The following is a 16,361-nucleotide window of genomic DNA, read 5'->3' on the forward strand; positions in this document are numbered from 1 at the left end:
CACCTTCAACCCAGATCTGGGGTAGACCCCTGACAAGCAGCACTTCCAGGGAGCAGCCCCCACCCAGCAGCTACCCTGGGCCTACCTGGGGATGGTCAGGAAAGCACTGTAAGGTGAAGGAGGCAGGTACAAGGGAATGGGGACCTTTTCTCCCACTTACAGAAAACATCCTTTTCAGGAAGTTTCCTGCAGGCAATGCGTTCATCCCCTTCCTGCACCAAGGCCTCTGCAGCCAGGACTGCCCCCAGCAGAGGTATGCAATAGCTTCTCTTTGGGGCCTGCTTCCCCATCAGGAGAGGAATACAGAATCTGTCATGGGGGTGCCCACGTTTTGCATAAGGCAGTCAAGGATCATGGGGCGTGTGATCCAGGCTTCGGCTCACCCCAACACCTCCCTGCCCACTGGCATCACCCAGACGCTCACTCACTGTCCTGGCCACCCCCGATAGCTAGCAGGGAGGGGGAGGCGCCTCCAGCAGCCTGGACTCTGGTCTCTCCATGATGAAATGCCCGTAGGAACAGATGCCCTGCCAAACTCTCAGGACTATCAGGGGGTCAGGGGAGTGAGGTTTTCCAGACAACCTGCGTCGGGGGACCTCAGGCAGGCGGAGAGCAAGGAGTACAGTGATGGGGGCTTAGAGGGAGGGCCAGGTGGGCTCTGCCACTCAGCAGTGGAGTGACGCTGGGCAGGGGACTTCACCCCTCTGAGCCTTGGTACCCCCATCTGTGGAATGAGGCTGAGACAGGCACAGACCTGGCCCCCGATGGCGATCCTGACTTCAGCAGACAGCTGATGGGTGGATGAAAAGAGTGCGGAACCAGAGCATGATGGAAGAAAACAGAAAAAGGAAAAGCGCCCGCGACGCTGGCCCTGACACCTGGCATGAGGACAGAGTTAGGTGAGGCTGGGCCCCCACAAGGCGAACGGTAAGCAGATCCTGGTCCCAGCAAGAGGCTGCTAGAATGCAGCCGGGCCTTCTCAGCAGAATAAAGGAGCTCTGTCTGTAACGCCATTTTGAAAATAAAGCAAGATTCAGAACAATAAATAAATACATTGCCATGTTGATAAACCCTGACCCACCTGGAGAATGGCTCCCTGTCAAGAGTGGGAACAGGAGGCAGGATGAAAGGAAACTGTAATGTTTTTACCAGCAGGCATTACCCTTGTGATTCAAAAGTAGCATAGAATTTAAAATAAATAGAGCCTAGAAGAAAAGAAAGAAAAACTGAGCCCTCAGGTGGAGAGTTCAGGTGTTCTTTTGTGGCTCTCAGAGGGCAATCTCGGGAGGGTGATGGGGAGTCTGGTTGGGTCAGGTCTTGGTCCCAAAAGATGGAGAATTTGGAGAGGATCCTGAATAGAAGACAAAGATTAAAGGGCTGAAATCTAGGCAGCTGCGAAAGACAAAAAGATCGTGTGCCCTGCTGTCCTCTGCACTAACCCTTCTTCCAGAACAGAGGCATCACTTAAAGCTACTGACTGTGCCCTCCTGGAGGTCAGCGAGCTGGGATTCACCCCAGCTGCACCATGTAAAGCTCGTGGGCAAGAGATTACCCACCGAGAGGTCGGCAAGGTAGGCTGGGAGCCCTGCAGGACAGGGACCCCTCCAGATTCATCCCAGTCCCCATGCAGAGAGCCCGGAACACAGAAAGCAGAGTAAAGGTTTGCTGAACTGGGCTGAGCTGGGATGGGGAGGCGACAGGAGGGTGGTGGGCAATCGTCAGGCCAAGATTCTAGGACAGAGGTTTAGTTACAGGAACATTCATCATGGTGTTATTTATACCCCAGGAGAATTGGAAACCATCCAGATGCCTGTTACTGGGTGATCGGTTAAATACCTATTTAATGATCTGATATTGGAATACTATAAAACAATGAAACCATGTTAGAGCAAAACGCTTGATGACCTGATGACATGACGAGACTGTGACAGAGAAATAAGCCTTCTGCAGTAACTTAGACGTATATTTGAAAAATACTGACAGTGACTTTAGACTGATGTTTATAATCTGTTTTATTAACCCCAAACTTACCTCCGTTTTCTGTTATAAGAATACGTTAGTCAGGGAATTAAGAAAAAAAGATTTTTAAAAATCAAAATTCCCAAGGATCAAGAACAGCTATGACACCTGGGAAGAATAACAGGGAGGAGACCCACTATAAAGGCCTCGGAATTCGGCCAATTCGGCGTTGATGTGGGGATGGATGGATGGACCAGGGGACTAGAAGAGCAGCCTAAAAGAGACCTAGAAATTTCTGGAAACACAGACATGGCAGTGTCGACTTTGCAGGCCAGGGGGTAGAGAATGGGTGTCCATAAATGGAGCTGGCTTAGTTACCCACAGAAGAAAAGCTCAGCCCCATCCACCAACTTGCAGGAAATAAATTCCAATGAATTCAAGACCTAAGGCAAAACTTGCAAATGTTTAAAGAAAAATCTAACAGACCACCTTAATGTCTTTAAGACAGGGAAAGATCTCTTATCCCAAATGAATATAAATCCTTACAGGAAGAGGCTCATCTACCGATCACATTACAGTTAAAATGGACACACATCAAAGGACCTAGGTAAGTGAAATGCACCCACAGACCTGGAGATACTTGCAGTGGGTTCACCTGCCAAAGGATTAATACCCAGAACAAAGACAGAACTCCAGATACACAGAAAAGACAAACCAACAGGGAAAAAAATGGCAAAACATGAATAGACAATTCACAGGGAAAAAAAACACAAATAGAAATTCATGTATGAAATAATTCTTAATCTCATTGTTAATCAGGGAATGCAAATTAAGACAATCACCAGCCATTTCACTCCCCTGCGATTGGCAAAAAATATTGAATCCTTAGATGAGAAGATAGCATGCATCCTCCGACCCAGCAATTTTGCTCCTAAGGCTCTGAGAGTTGCCTTACATGTATGTGTGAAGCCATAGACAAAAATGATCACTCCAGAGTTGTTCCTGATAGCAAAAAGTCAAAAACCTAGATATCCAACAACAGGAGAAAGGACGAATTACTCTGAGAATACAGTGAAATGCTAAAGCAATAAAAGTATCAACATGTATCAACATGAAAAAAAAAGTTAAAAGTGAAGTCGCTTCAGTTCAGTTCAGTCGCTCAGTCGTGTCCGACTCTTTGCGACCCCATGAATCGCAGCACGCCAGGCCTCCCTGTCTATCACCAACTCCCAGAGTTTACTCCAACTCATGTCCATCGAGTCGGTGACGCCATCCAGCCATCTCATCCTCTGTTGTCCCCTTCTCCTCCTGCCCCCAATCCCTCCCAGCATCAGGGTCTTTTCCAACGAGTCAACTCTTCGCATGAGGTAGCCAAAGTATTAGAGTTTCAGCTTCAGCATCAGTCCTTCCAATGAACACCCAGGACTGATCTCCTTTAGGATGGATTGGTTGGATCTTCTTGCAGTCCAAGGGACTCTCAAGAGTCTTAGTCAAGGCCAACTCTTTGAGACCCCATGGACTGTAGCTCACAAGTCTCCTCCAATGCATGGGATTTTCCAGGCAAGAATACTGGAGTGGGTTGTCATTTCCTTCCCAAAACAATGTCGAACCCCAAAAGAAGCTATAGAATACACACAGTATCTAAGGTTTTCTGCAATGTATATACCCAAGTGCGGCAAAGGTATCAGAAACATGCATGTTGTTGTTTAGCCGTAAGTCATGCCCAGCTTTTTGCGACCCCATGGACTGCAGCCTTCTAAGGCTCCTCTGCTCGTGCGATTTCCCAGCCAAGAATCCTGGAGTGAGTTGCCATTTCCTCCTCCAGAGGATCTTCCTGACCCAGGAATCGAACCTGCATCTCCTGAAGCTCCTGCATTGCAGGCAAATTCTTTACCAAGTGCAAGGAGAGCCCCAAAATCAAGCTGAGAATTTCATCTAGAGACGGAAGAAAATGAGATTGGGGAAGAGGCTTCAACTGTACCTGAAATGATTTGAGAGAGAGAGAGAGAGAGACAGTGTGTGTGTATCTGTATCTCTACGTGTATGTGTGTGTATCTGAAACAATTACAAAACATTAAGATCTGGCAAACCTAAATCCTGGGTACAAAGATACCTGTTCTAGTTTCATAACTTTCGCAGCTGCTTAAACCATCTCATACAGAATTTACCACAATAACCATCTGTTTCTCCCCCTCCGGACTAGTCTGCTCTCTGGTCTTTACACCTGCGGGGTTCAGCCAGAGGCAGCAGCTACTAGGCCATCGCCAGGGCAGCAGACTCCACTCTTTCCAACTGGCCTGCTCCTGGCTGGTGCAGCAGCACCAGTGGCCTCTGACGACACTGCAGAATGCAGCATCACCCCGGCCTGGTCCTCCCTGCCCCGGGGAGATGCAGAAGTGAGTAGGATGCAGCCAGACCCTTTCCACTGGGCAGCACCCGCAGGTGGAGAGAAGTGAGACCGGGTTCCTGAGGCAGGGCTGGAGCATCCCTGTTCCCAGGCACTCAGAAAGGCAACCCAGAGGGCCCCTCTCCTCCCTGTGGCGGCAAACAGATCCCGGGAAGTGTGAAGAGCAATAGCTCTGGAGTGGGGAGACGCGGGTTCAAATCCAGCTGCAGCATGAAACAATTCGTGACTCCAGGCGAATCAGTGAATCTCTGGAGGGTCAGTGGTAAAGAATCTGCCTGCCAATGCAGGAGATGCGGGTTCCATCCCCAGGTGGGGAAGAGACCCTCTGGAGAAGGGCAATGGCAACTCACTCCATCATTCTTGCCTGGGAAATCCCATGGACAGAGGAGCTTGGTGGGCTCCATCCAGTCCATGGGGTTGCAAAAGAGTTGGATACAACTTAGCCACTAAACAACAACACACCAGGCAAATTATTTAGCCCGAGGCTTGGTTTTTGCAACTTTAAAATAAAAACAATGCTACCTACCTCATATCTGTACACAGTGACCCAGAAGATGTCCAAGAAATATTAAGTAATAATAAAAGACGCTGGGTGTTCCCTGGTGGCCTAGTGGTTAGGATTCCAAGCTTTCACTGTGGTGACGTGGGTTCAATCCCTGGTCGAGAAACTGAGATCCCACAAGTCACCAGCCACAGTCAAAAAAAACAAAAAACAAAAAACTGCTGACCAGTCTTTAAGATACATGATGTATCATGTATTATAAAGTGATATAAAATGTCACAAAATGGACAAATACTTTATGATTTCCATGTTTGGTACTCAAATCTGGTACTTCTGTGAGTAGAAAAAAATAATTGGGAAAAGAAACAAAAGACCTTCCTCATTGTGTGGGTTTCTGAAGAATGTAAAAGAGTTCAGGAGAACTAGTACCTGCTGTCTATCAAGTACGAAGAAGGTTCGCCCACCCCTGCCTGCCCTACCCAGGTGAGCCCTAACATGCGCACTTAGGGCGCAGGGAAGCCAGGCCTCAGCGTGGGTGAGCTCAGAGCCTGGGGCCAATGAGTGCTGTTCTCTGAGCCTCAGTTTCCTCGACTGTAAAATGGGAATGTTATAGTACCAATCTCAGAGGCTTAGTGTGAGAAATTAAAAAGAACACAATGCACGTCTAATGGGACAACCCAAGGCTGGGCACACAGGAAGATGCATTGTACAGAGCTAACCTACCTGCCTTTGCAGAGAACCCTCCCAGAATTTACTGGGGGACAGACACCCGAGAGCGGGCTGAGTCCCAAGCAACAAACCCCTCCAAGCACAGACCAGGCATCCTGGAGCCCCCAGGACCCCCCAGGACCCCCCAGGACTCAGACACCACACTCCAGGGCCTTGCACTCCTGCAGCCCCGGCTCAGGACCCCAGGACCGGACAGAGAGCGGGCGAGCCACCGGCAGAACCACCCTGAGGGGTCAAGCCCGCTCCACGTTGTTGATGTCCTCACAGGGCCTCTCGCAGATGGGGAAGGAAGTCGAAGAAACGACACGCCGCCCCTCCGTCCAGAGGGTGGCCAAGCAGGCAGGCTCTGACCACCCCAACGCTGGCCCGCAGCGCTCGGCTTTCACACCTGAGCCGTGGCAGGCCGGCCAGGCTGTGGGTAAACAGGGCACAGAGAGCCCTTTGTTAAAACCCAAATAGAGAGGCTGGGAATACTTCCCAGGCGGGAGGGAGGGGAGGCCGGAGGCTGGCCCCCCTCGCCCCTCCTTGTACCACGCTTGGGGTGGCTGACCCTCCAAGGCGCTCCCAGCGAAGGGGGAAGGGCCTTTCCCAAGAGGTCCGAGGAAGACACTGGGTCACTGGCCCTGCCCTGGGAGTGCTCTGGGCCTGTGAATCTGCTCCTCGGTCAGCACCCTGGGGCCTCCTCTGCTCCCAGAGCAGGGGCCGGAGGTGGGGGGGTTGGGGGGGCAGGGAGGAGAGGGCCCACCCATCATCTGGAGCACCCAGCCCCCACCCGCCCCAGAGCTGGCACTGCCCTTGAGGCCCCCACACCCACCGGGGTGAGTCAGCAGCTGCGGGCTGGGGGTGCTGCCTGGCTCCACGCGCCCTGCGTCAAAGGGCACACCCTCACTTTCGGGGAAAGAAGAGGGGAGGTAGTCTGGAGCAGGGAGGGAACAAGTTTCAGTTCCAAACTGCTCTCCATGTGGGCCGGGCCTCCCAAACAGGTTGGTCCTCATGCGCTCTTGCAAGGGCGTGGTGGCCTCCCGGGGGAAGGGTGACCGGTGAAGGACACCCACCTTGGTTCCCCGAGCCAAGCACACAGAGGCCGCAGTCCGGGTCCGAGGCTCAGGCCGGCCCCCTCGCCCCACCAGGCGGGCGTGTTACTGCCACGGGCTCCGGGTCGCTGATGTGGACTGCGCGCCTGCACTGGGCCTGGCATGTCCAGGGCCTCGGCTCCCGACCTCCAGGAACCTGGCACGGCTCCCCGCCTCACCAGCGCGTGACCCTGGGAGTCACTTCCCTCCTGGGTCCCTGGTTTCCTCATCTAGGAAATGGTATTCCTCGTTTGGGCGGTGGTGAAGACTGACGAGGCGGTCCATAGAAAGCTTTTGGCTTGGGGCCTGCCTCGTAGAAAGACTCTGTAATGTTAGTTGTTGTGACCATTACAGGAGGCTTCATCAGTCCCTTTAGGGGTGTGAAGTCGGGCCCAGAGAGGTTAACTGACCTGCCCGAGGCCACACAGCTAGGAGATGGTGGGAAAGATCGCCAACCGTCTGGTCTACCTTTCCCTTGCATGCCTGCCTGTCTTGAAGGCCAGCAGGTCCCCTGGGCCTACCTGGGCACCCAGAACCCTGCAAATGCTTCCTGGGACAAGACCCCTATTTCCAGAGGGGTACCTGGAATCGAGGTCTCTGCAGGGAACTCTAGAAGGCCATCCTCAGATGTCTCTGGTCTCTTAGCTACAGCTTTAAGGAAATTCTGGGAGGGAGCCCAGCTCTGGGTCTGGCTCCATGAGGGGCAGAAGGGCCTTGAAGACAGGTCTTGATCTGCTTTGAACACCAGCACCACCTTCCCAGACAGGGTAGGAAAAGTGGGCAGGAGCCCCAAAGAGAGGTCACAGACACACCTGCCGAGATCCCAGAGGACTGCGACTGAGCGGGGCCTGGCCAAGGGTAAGCCGCCTGTGGCCCAGCTCTCTGGACTGGAAAGCGCTGCCCGCAGGGATCCAGCCCCAGGGGGCCAGCCAGGAGATGTGACGGCAGGACTTTCATGTGGCCCTACCTGGTCGGCATGTCCTTCCACAGGCCGACTCTGCCAGGGCTGTGAGGTTGGCGGGGGTGCCTCTGGGGTGCCCAGGTGGCATGTGAGAGCCGTGGAATTTTACAGCTGCTTCTCTGGTGGAACACGGCTCCAGACCTGAGGCTATATCTCAGTGTCCATTTAATTTGGAGGTTTTAAGTCCTCAAGAGATGGTTAAACATAGAACTTCCTACAAGATGTGAAATGCAGTAGAAACGCTTTGGGAAAGAGAGCAGGGAGATGTTTGTGGCTGGGAGGAAAATTCATTCTAGAAACCTCAACCTTCCCACCCTACACACGCTAGGAAGTCACTAAGATCCAGGGCCCAAGGGGGCCCAGCCCTGATTCCACGCCAAGGGCGCCTGATGGCAGATGGAGGTTGGGACCAGGGCCGATGGAGAAGCCCTGGTCAGTGTTCACTGGCACGGTCGGCAGGTCCACAGCCCCATGACGGCCTGGGGAGCTTCTTCAAAATGCATATTCCCGGGCCCACCCCCTACTCAATCGCTGCAGGCCTGTGGTGATGGGTCCAGAGGAATCAGCATTTTGAATAAGCTCCCAAACAACTCTGAAGTACCCTCAAGCCTGAGAACCTAGAGAAAAAAACAAACGAGAGGTGGGCTAGAAAGAGCACAGGCTGGGACTGCTCTGGTGGTCCAGTAGCTAAGACTCCCCAGAGCAGGGGACCCAGGTTTGATCCCTGGTCAGGGAACTATATCTTACACACTGCAACTAAAGACCCCACATACTGCAACTGAGACCTGGTGCAGCCAAATAAAAAAATAATGGAAAGAAAAAGAAAAAAAAAAAACAGGTATCAATCAGAAAGAAAAAAAGGCCCAGCTGCCCAGACACACAGACCCAGGTCCACACCCTGGCTCTACCACCTGAATTGTACAACTTCCGGCAAGAACATGCATGCCTCCAGCCCTGGTCTCCTCACCTGGAAAAGTAATGCGCCCTCACCCAGGAGGCTGTGGCGGGTCAGCTGGCAAACTTCATGGTGACCAGCCCACCGCCTGGGCTCAGACCACAGCCACCGTGGACATGAAGGCTCTGCTGCTGGAAGGAAGGCGGGCAGAGCATCGTCCACCGAGAGGCCAGGTCCCGGGCTGCCGCCAGAGGTGGCCCAGAGAGGCCCATACCAGAAGGAAAAAGACTCCAGGAAAGACTGAGAGGAAGAAAGGGGAGAGGTAGATGGTCTGGACGGAGAGCAGAGCTCCGCCAGCGGAGGGACACATCTCTGCACAGAGCTGACTCCCAGGGTGGTCCTGCCCACTAGGCTACCCAGGGGTCCCTCCTGCCGAAAAAAAAACCCCAGCTAGAGGTATTTATGCCCCAGCGGGGCATCCTGAGATCCTGGCCCCAGGGCAGCGCCCCACCTGTCCACCCTCGAGATTAAAACCTAACAGGAGTACTCGGGGAACCGAGACCGAACATCCATCAGGGCGGCCTGGTGAGCCGAGTCTGGGCCAGGCTCAGGCCAATGCCACACTGTGGCCCTGCCTCAGGCAGACAGATGAGGGCCAAGACCTGGAGGCTGAAACCTCTGGGGCTGGCCCAAGCCATTCCTCCCCGCATGGAGGAGGAGTTCTGATCTCAGATAAGTAGGATGTGCTGCTTCCGGCTCTTCGCTGGCCGGAGACCTCGGCTCGGGCCTCCGCTACCGGGGCAGGGGGGCTGGCAGAGTTCCTCAGAACCAACAGCAAACTCCTATGGGGCAGGGCTGGGGTTTGCTGACCTTGTCCCAGTAAACAGGACAGTCAACAGGATCACACACCAGGCATTTCCCACCGCCCTCTGCTGCTGTAAATGTCCTGACAAACAGCCCAGAAACCCCGGGATGGGGAGGTGGGGGAGCACTGAGGGTGAGCAGATGGGAGTGGGTCGGGACTTTCTGACGGGATTCATCCACAGCTCGACCCTCATCGGGAAAGAGGTCCAGGGAGGACCGTGGAATGAGACAAGAGCAAGCTGCAAACCAGAGGCTTTAACAGGACCGACTTGATTTTAGGAAAAAAAGGCAAATGCTAACAATGCATGTGGGCGAATCCAGCCCTCCTCACTCACGTCTCGGGGATCACAGGAGACTCTAGCTTTCCACAAGGCATTAAAATCAAAACAAAACAAACAAAAAAACACACAACGGGCATGCAACTTTGCTGGTAATTACAAAAACAAAGCAAAACAAACAAACAAAGAACATCGGAGATACCATTTCTTCTAAAATCCAGGCTGGGGAGGGCCAGGCTTAGCCTTAACAAAAAGCCAAGGGGGGAGGTGAAGGCCCGGAGAATAAAGGACCCCAGCCTGGGATTCCCGGACCTGGTTCCAGCCCCACACCCTTGCCTTCCTACCCGATGAGTTGCTTCCTTCCTCTGAGCCCCAGTTTCCATGTCTATAAACAGCAGGGGTGGGGAGGTGGGTGGGGGTGGATCAAGGCCACTGCCTGAGCTTCCACAAATGACCAAAGAAATCATTGATTAGGTTTGTTTTACAAATTATAAAGCAGCTTATACCCACACTCATCATGCTCAGAGAGTGTCTGAGGACACCCTGAGCCACCTTCCCTGTATCAACATATTTAATCTTCAAGATACTCTCAAGGGAGGCAAGGCGCTAATATTACCCTCTTCATAGATGAGGAAACAGGCTCAGAGAGGCACAGCGACCGGCCCACAATCACTTATCGAGCTTGTGACAGCTGGGACTCGCACCCAGGTCTGACCACAACGTCTGAGTTCTAACCAGTGAACGCTCCTGCCTTTGGGAACTGTTCTCCAAAGCAGAGGCCAAGGAATCCCCATCTTCAAAGACGTCCACGTGATAGTGTGGGGGAAAAACAGCTCGCTGGCTCCCTCTGAGACTCATGTTCTCAGTCAGCTCTGAGACACCTGTCAAGGCTCAGAGAAGTCCTGCAGCCCAGACCATAACAGGTTATTGTTCCCGGAGTCACCTGACCACTGTGACCAGAGAGACTGGTGTCCCACGGAACACACCTTGGGAAACATGGTCATGAGACAGCATGAACAACCACCCAGACTGACAAAAACCAGGGGTTCACAATGCAGGTTCACACCTGCTGAGTGTGGCATGCATGTATGTGCTAAGTCGCTTCAGTCGTGTCCGACTCTTTGCGACTCTGTGGACAGTAGCCTGCCAGACTCCTCTGTCCGTGGGATTCTCCAGGCAAGAGTACTGGAGGAGGTTGCCATGCCCTCCTCCAGGGGACCTTCCTGACCCAGGGATCAAACCCACATCTCTTGCACTGGCAGGCAGGTTCTTTACCACTAGCGCCACCTGGGAAGCCCCAATGCTACTCAGCTGACCACTGAGTTGGGAGAAGGAAGAATTTTGTCTTCTGCACCCCTGTCCTAGAAGCCCTGGCCTTACAGCAAGACGAGCAAAGGGCTGTAGGGACGGGGGACACTGCTCTCTGCCCACTGCCTGGGGGCCCAGGGTGGCCTGGAGGGAGGGGGCCCAGTCCTTACCCTGAGGACGGCTCTGCTATCTGCGAGCTGGCTGATGGTGCTGAGGCTGGCCCACGTCTGTCTGGGCAGGGTCCTGGCATTCCTTTCGCGCCATGGAAGCTGCCTGCCTACGAGGAAGCAAGAGCTACCGTGAGCAGGGAGGTGTGTGCCAATGAGCATTACCTGCTGGGGTGCCAACAGTTTTGGAGCCCCTGCTTGCTGCCCAGCCTGGACCAGGGTGACGCCGGAGAATCAGTCAGTCTACCGGGGAGATGCCAAGGCAAAAGTTACCACTGGCTCTTGAGGGGCTGGGGCTCTGCTGGGGGAACCCAGGCCCTCTGGGAACGGGGAAGAAGCACTAGACCCAGACGAGTTGGGTCAGGGAAGGCTCCCTGGAGAGGATGTTGCCTAAGCTGACCTCCTGGGAAAGAGTGGGAGTTGGAAAGAGAGCATTCCAGGCAGAAGGGACAGCACATGTTTGCCTGGAGGGAGGACAACATGACATCTAGAGCACGCTGAGCGGTTCAGCCTGGCTGGATCTAGGGCTGGAGGCGGAAAGTGGCGAGAAGTGAGCTGCAGCGGGATGAGCCGGATCCAGGCAGAGACACGCCCTCAGCCCAGACACGTGATTTCGACTCGAACACAAAATTCAACCATCGTCCACAGTCGAGGAGCATTTAGTGAGCATCTACTCCATGCCAGGCACCCTGCTCAGAACGGTTCACAAGTCAGGAGGGTGGGGAGAGAAGTGTGATCAGACCACAATAGGGTTCTTGTTGCTGTTCAGTTGCTCAGTCGTGTCTGACTCTTTGTGACCCCCGTGGACTGCAGCACGCCGGGCTTCCCTGCCCTTTGCTATCTCCCAGTGTCCATTTAGACTCACATCTATTGAGTCGGTGATGCCCTCCAACCACCACATCCTCTGCCAGTTAGGGGGAGCGTTTAAACCAGCCAGGTACTGGGAGTGTGGCCCAGCCATTAGTGAAGGGGGAAATGACAAGGAGTCAGCAGGAAAGGGGAAGGGGCGGGGGGCGGGCGGAGATGGTTATACAGACAAAGGGATCGTGGAGCCCTTCAGCTGCTTATACCATGGAACGTTTATCACAGCCGCTCAATGCCCAGGCTCTGTGCTGAGAGGAAAGAAGCAAGAGACGGTTTCCAGCTTCTCAGAGAATACCACGCAGAGTGACGGCAGCTGGGCAGAGAAGCACCTGGGTCCATGAAGGCATGAAAGCCACGGGAGCCAGGCTCTACCCTCACCCCCGTCCTCCTTGGCAAGGAGAGGGATCTGCACCAAGGCTGGGCAAGCCGGTCACTTGCCCATGGCAGAGGCCAGCCCAGAACTCAGTCCACAGGACTCACTGGCGCTGATTCTCCTTACCCTTCCTCTTCCGGGAAACACACATGGACTACCTCCCTGCACACTCACCCACAGCTAATGTCTCTTTCCTCTGGGCTGCCTCTGAGACATTTCTAGCATTCTGCTGGCCGCTGTGTCAACATTTTCCTGTCTGCCTCTCTTCCCAGACTATTAGCCAGGGACCGTGTTCTCCTAGCGCCATTCCTGGCCCAGGCCAAGCACTTACCAAAGGATGGTTGAATGAATGAATGAGTCAAGGCAAGGAGAGGAGGTGTGCTGGGCTCTAGAGCCCCATATCTAACCCACCTGACTCCCCATGAGGTCTTCTTACACCATCAGCCTGTGAAAACCCAGAATCACCTCTACTCTCAGGGTTAGGAAATCAGGCTGATCCCTTCCCTTCAACTCTACAAGCGAGGTCCAGGCCAAGCCAGCTCCCTGAGTTCTGACCCACTGGGACAATCCTCACGAGCACCCAGAAGGACCACGAACTATCCTGGACGAACTGTCCAGAAGAACCACTGGAAGTCTGCAGAGGAAACAGGTTCCTAGTGGGTGTGTCCAAGAGATGGAGGATCTGGGCGAGTTATAGGGGGAAGTCACAAACGTTCCTCAGGCCCTTGCTGTGTGCCCCACAGCCCCTGGAAAGCCCAGGGGGCATGGGAGGTAACCCCAAAGAATCTCTAAAACTGGGAAGACAGGGCGGCAGGGGCCACTCATTCACACCCCAGCACCTCTCCAAAAGCCAGTCCTCCAGCACAAGTCATCTGTCCTTGCCTCCCCCTCCCCGCCCAGAGCCAAACTTGACCTTCACAAAGGCGCTGCCCAGTCCCTCTGAACAAACTCTCACTCCCCCTTCCCCTCCACAAGAAGAGTCACCAACATCAGACCTCTTCCTCCTGCCTCCAGTCTGTCTGTCTGCCCGTCTGTCTGCCTGTCTGCCCTGACGGCAGGATACACAGTTCGTCAGGGGAATAAGGTAACTCCTAATGGAAAAGGTAGGAGAGGCCCTTGGGAGCTTTTAAGCTCCACCAAATCCTTCCCCTACAATTTAGGCCCAAATTCCCTTTCCCTCACACCTCATCCCAGAAAGGCTTCAGGGGGGTAAGGCAGGGAAAGAGCCCTTAGGGAAGAGACGGCCCCACCCTTCCAGCCAAGTCCCTATCAGGAGGAGGTTGCTGCCAGAAACACCCCCAACCATCTCTCTTCCTTCCCAAAAAAGGCAGCACTGGCACCCGCAGAGAACCAGCCCAATCTCGGTTTCACTCCAGTCCAGATCAGGGGAAAGAAGCGGTCAACGCAAGGAGCAGAATCATCAGGGAGCCTCAAGAACCCGCGGCTATGCTGCTTCAGCTGGGCAGCCAACTTTGCGAGGTCTCCAGTTCACACCTCATCAGACCTGGCTCTCAGGCCCATCTGGATGCACAAGATACCGACAGGGTTCGGAACCTCAGACCCCTGGACTGGGCTTCCCAGGAACCCCAGCCAGGCCCCCAAGAGCCTAGCCAGGGATCTGCCCTCCGCCCCGCCCCCCCCCCCCAAGTCAGGGCACAGTTCCCGCCCGATCCAAAGGAGGGAGGGCTCCAAGGGAAGAGGACGGGCCAGGGGCCCAGAAGAACCTTTGAAAGGGGGGGGGGGGGGGGGGGGGGGGAAGCTCCCAAGGAGAGGGCCCCGAGGTGGAACCATCAGTAAGTGGGGGAGTGTGTGTGTGTGTAGGGGTGGGGATCTGGGGGAACCCAAGGGATGTGTGTGTGTGTGTGTGTCTGTGTGTCTGTGTGTGTGTGTGTACGGGTGGGGATCTGGGGGAACCCAGGGGATGACAAGGGGACCTGGGGGAGCCGAGGCGGAAACTCCCGGTATGTAGAGCGCAGGGAGGCACTAGGGTGCCTGGGAGGGGGCTCGCGCGCCGCGGCGCCGGGGAGAAGCGGGGAGGACCCCTGTGACCCGGGGCGCGGGGAACCCGGAGGCAGGCCGAACCGAGCTGCCGCGGGAGGCCCCCAGTGAGCCGGCCCCGGCGGGCAGAGCCCGAGCTGTCCAAGGCGCCTGGGGCCGGGCAGCTGGCCGGGGACGTCCAGGAGTTGATTTCAAGAGATGACAGCTCGCGCCCCCTTCCCCTCCCCACCCGCTCACCTGGGCCCGCCGCGCCCGGCCGCCCAGCCGGCAGCCCCGAGACCCTGCCGCTCTGTCCCGCTGCCGGCCACTGCGCCCCTCCGGCGCCTCCTTTTGTTTGTCCCTCACTGCACCACTCAGCCTCCTCCGCCCCGGAAGTGACGTCACCGTCGGGCGCGAACGCGGCGGCCGGGGCGTAGCCATGTTTTTGAGGGGCGCTCTTCTCCTCGCCTTCACCCGCTCCGCTCCCGGTTGGTGCCATGTTGCTTTGGGGCGGAAGTAGCGGAGCCCGGGCTCCGCCCCCTTAAAGGGACAGGGACGGCTGTAACCTTCGGGGCGTGGGGACAAAGGGTGAAGCGGCGGAGGCGGGGGTGAGTAGCCGGTGCTGGAGCGTTGTTGCCCCGAAATTAGGTGCCGAGGCGGGAGGGCCTGACAGCCGGTTCCGAGCTTGATTGTGCCAGACTACTCGCTGCCTTTGGTGCTGCTGGTATAGCGGAGTGGTTACGCCGGAAAGGTTGACTTCAGTCCCTAGCTGTTGCGCGCGCTTATCGCCGACCCGCACTCGGACACTGGGATCCGCCAGGCTGGTCCTCTCTGCATCCCCATCTCCCGCCCCACCCCCACTCGCGCGATCGTACCGTACGGGTGGGGAAGAGGGAGCCCAGGGTGACTGGGTGAATTCTGGGCGGAGCCGGGGCTGGAACGGGGTGCCGAGCTCCAACTCGACAGCTCTAAGTATCCCAAGTCCTCGGAGTTCCCAGATTGATAATAGTAACGGCAACCGCGTTAAAAGAGAATCCGTACAATGGAATACTGTGCCTCCGCTAAAAAAAGAAAAATGTTCACCGTGCACTAATAGGGGACCGCTTCCAAGATACCATAGATGGAAAAGTGAAGGGACGAAAAGAACAGCGTTGATCGCTGCTACCGTTTGTGTGAAAGAACGTGAGTGGGGGCGTGGGTGTCTGCCGGTGTGTGTTCATTCAGTTCAGTTCAGTCGCTCAGTCGTGTCCGACTCTGCGACCCCATGGACTGCAGCACGCCAGGCTTCCCTGTCCATCACCAACTCCCGGAGCTTACTCCAACTCAGGTGCATTGAATCGGTGATGCCATCCAACCATCTCGTCCTCTGTCGTCCCCTACCCCTCCCGCTTTCAATCTTTCCCAGCATCAGGGTCTTTTCCAATGAGTCAGTTCTTCGCATCAGGTGGCCAAAGAATTGGAATTTCAGCTTCAGCATCAGTCCTTCCAATGAATATTCAGGACTGATTTCCTTTAGGATGGACTGGTTGGATATCCTTGCAGTCCAAGGGACGCTCAAGAGTCTTCTCCAACACCACAATTCAAAAGCATCAATTCTTCGGTGCTCAGCTTTCTTTATAGTCCAACTCTCACATCCATACATGACTACTGGAAAAACCATAGCTTTGACTAGACGGACCTTTGCTTTAAATATGCTGTCTAGGTTGGTCATAACTTTTCTCCAAGGAGCAAGCGTCTTTTAATTTCATGGCTGCAGTCACCATCTGCAGTGATTTTGGAGCCCATAACATAAAGTCTGTCACTGTTTCCACTGTTTCCCCATCTATTTGCCATGAAGTGATGGGACCGGATGCCATGATCTTAGTTTTCTGAATGTTGAGTTTTAAGCCAAATTTTTCACTCTCCTCTTTCCCTTTCATCAAGAGACTCTTTAGTTCTTTGCTTTCTGCCATAAGTGTGGTGTCATCTGCATATCTGAGGTTATTGATATTTCTCCTGGCAATC

General features: G+C 54.7%; 2 protein-coding genes and 1 long non-coding RNA gene across 10 annotated transcripts in view; 1 reads left to right on the forward strand and 2 right to left on the reverse strand.

The window, feature by feature from the left end:
- LRRC8A (leucine rich repeat containing 8 VRAC subunit A) overlaps positions 1–14,723 on the reverse strand; it is a 34,966-nt gene extending 20,243 nt beyond the window's left edge. Inside the window, exons 1-2 of one of the 4 annotated variants that reach the window (XR_009694629.1) lie at positions 14,616–14,673; positions 11,147–11,253 (exon numbers count right to left, since the gene is read on the reverse strand). The gene's annotated coding sequence lies outside the window, so the exon portion shown is untranslated. Of the gene's footprint in view, positions 1–11,146; positions 11,254–14,615 lie in introns of all 4 variants that reach the window. The other 3 variants (XM_061154445.1, XM_061154446.1, XM_061154447.1) reach the window with 3 other exon arrangements.
- Positions 1,988–5,733, reverse strand: LOC133064405 (uncharacterized). The gene is made up of 2 exons (XR_009694628.1): positions 4,893–5,733; positions 1,988–3,940 (listed from the first exon to the last, which is right to left on the reverse strand). It is a non-coding gene; the product is annotated as an uncharacterized LOC133064405 (long non-coding RNA).
- Positions 14,724–14,885: 162 nt separating the features above from the next.
- The window catches only part of KYAT1 (kynurenine aminotransferase 1), a 32,575-nt gene continuing 31,099 nt past the window's right edge, over positions 14,886–16,361 (forward strand). Inside the window, exon 1 of one of the 5 annotated variants that reach the window (XM_061154465.1) lies at positions 14,886–14,965. The gene's annotated coding sequence lies outside the window, so the exon portion shown is untranslated. The remainder of the gene's footprint in view (positions 14,966–16,361) is intronic. The other 4 variants (XM_061154460.1, XM_061154466.1, XM_061154469.1 and 1 more) reach the window with 4 other exon arrangements.

This window comes from Dama dama, chromosome 11, assembly GCF_033118175.1.
Source record: "Dama dama isolate Ldn47 chromosome 11, ASM3311817v1, whole genome shotgun sequence".
In the NCBI taxonomy this organism is placed as follows: Eukaryota; Metazoa; Chordata; class Mammalia; order Artiodactyla; family Cervidae; genus Dama; species Dama dama.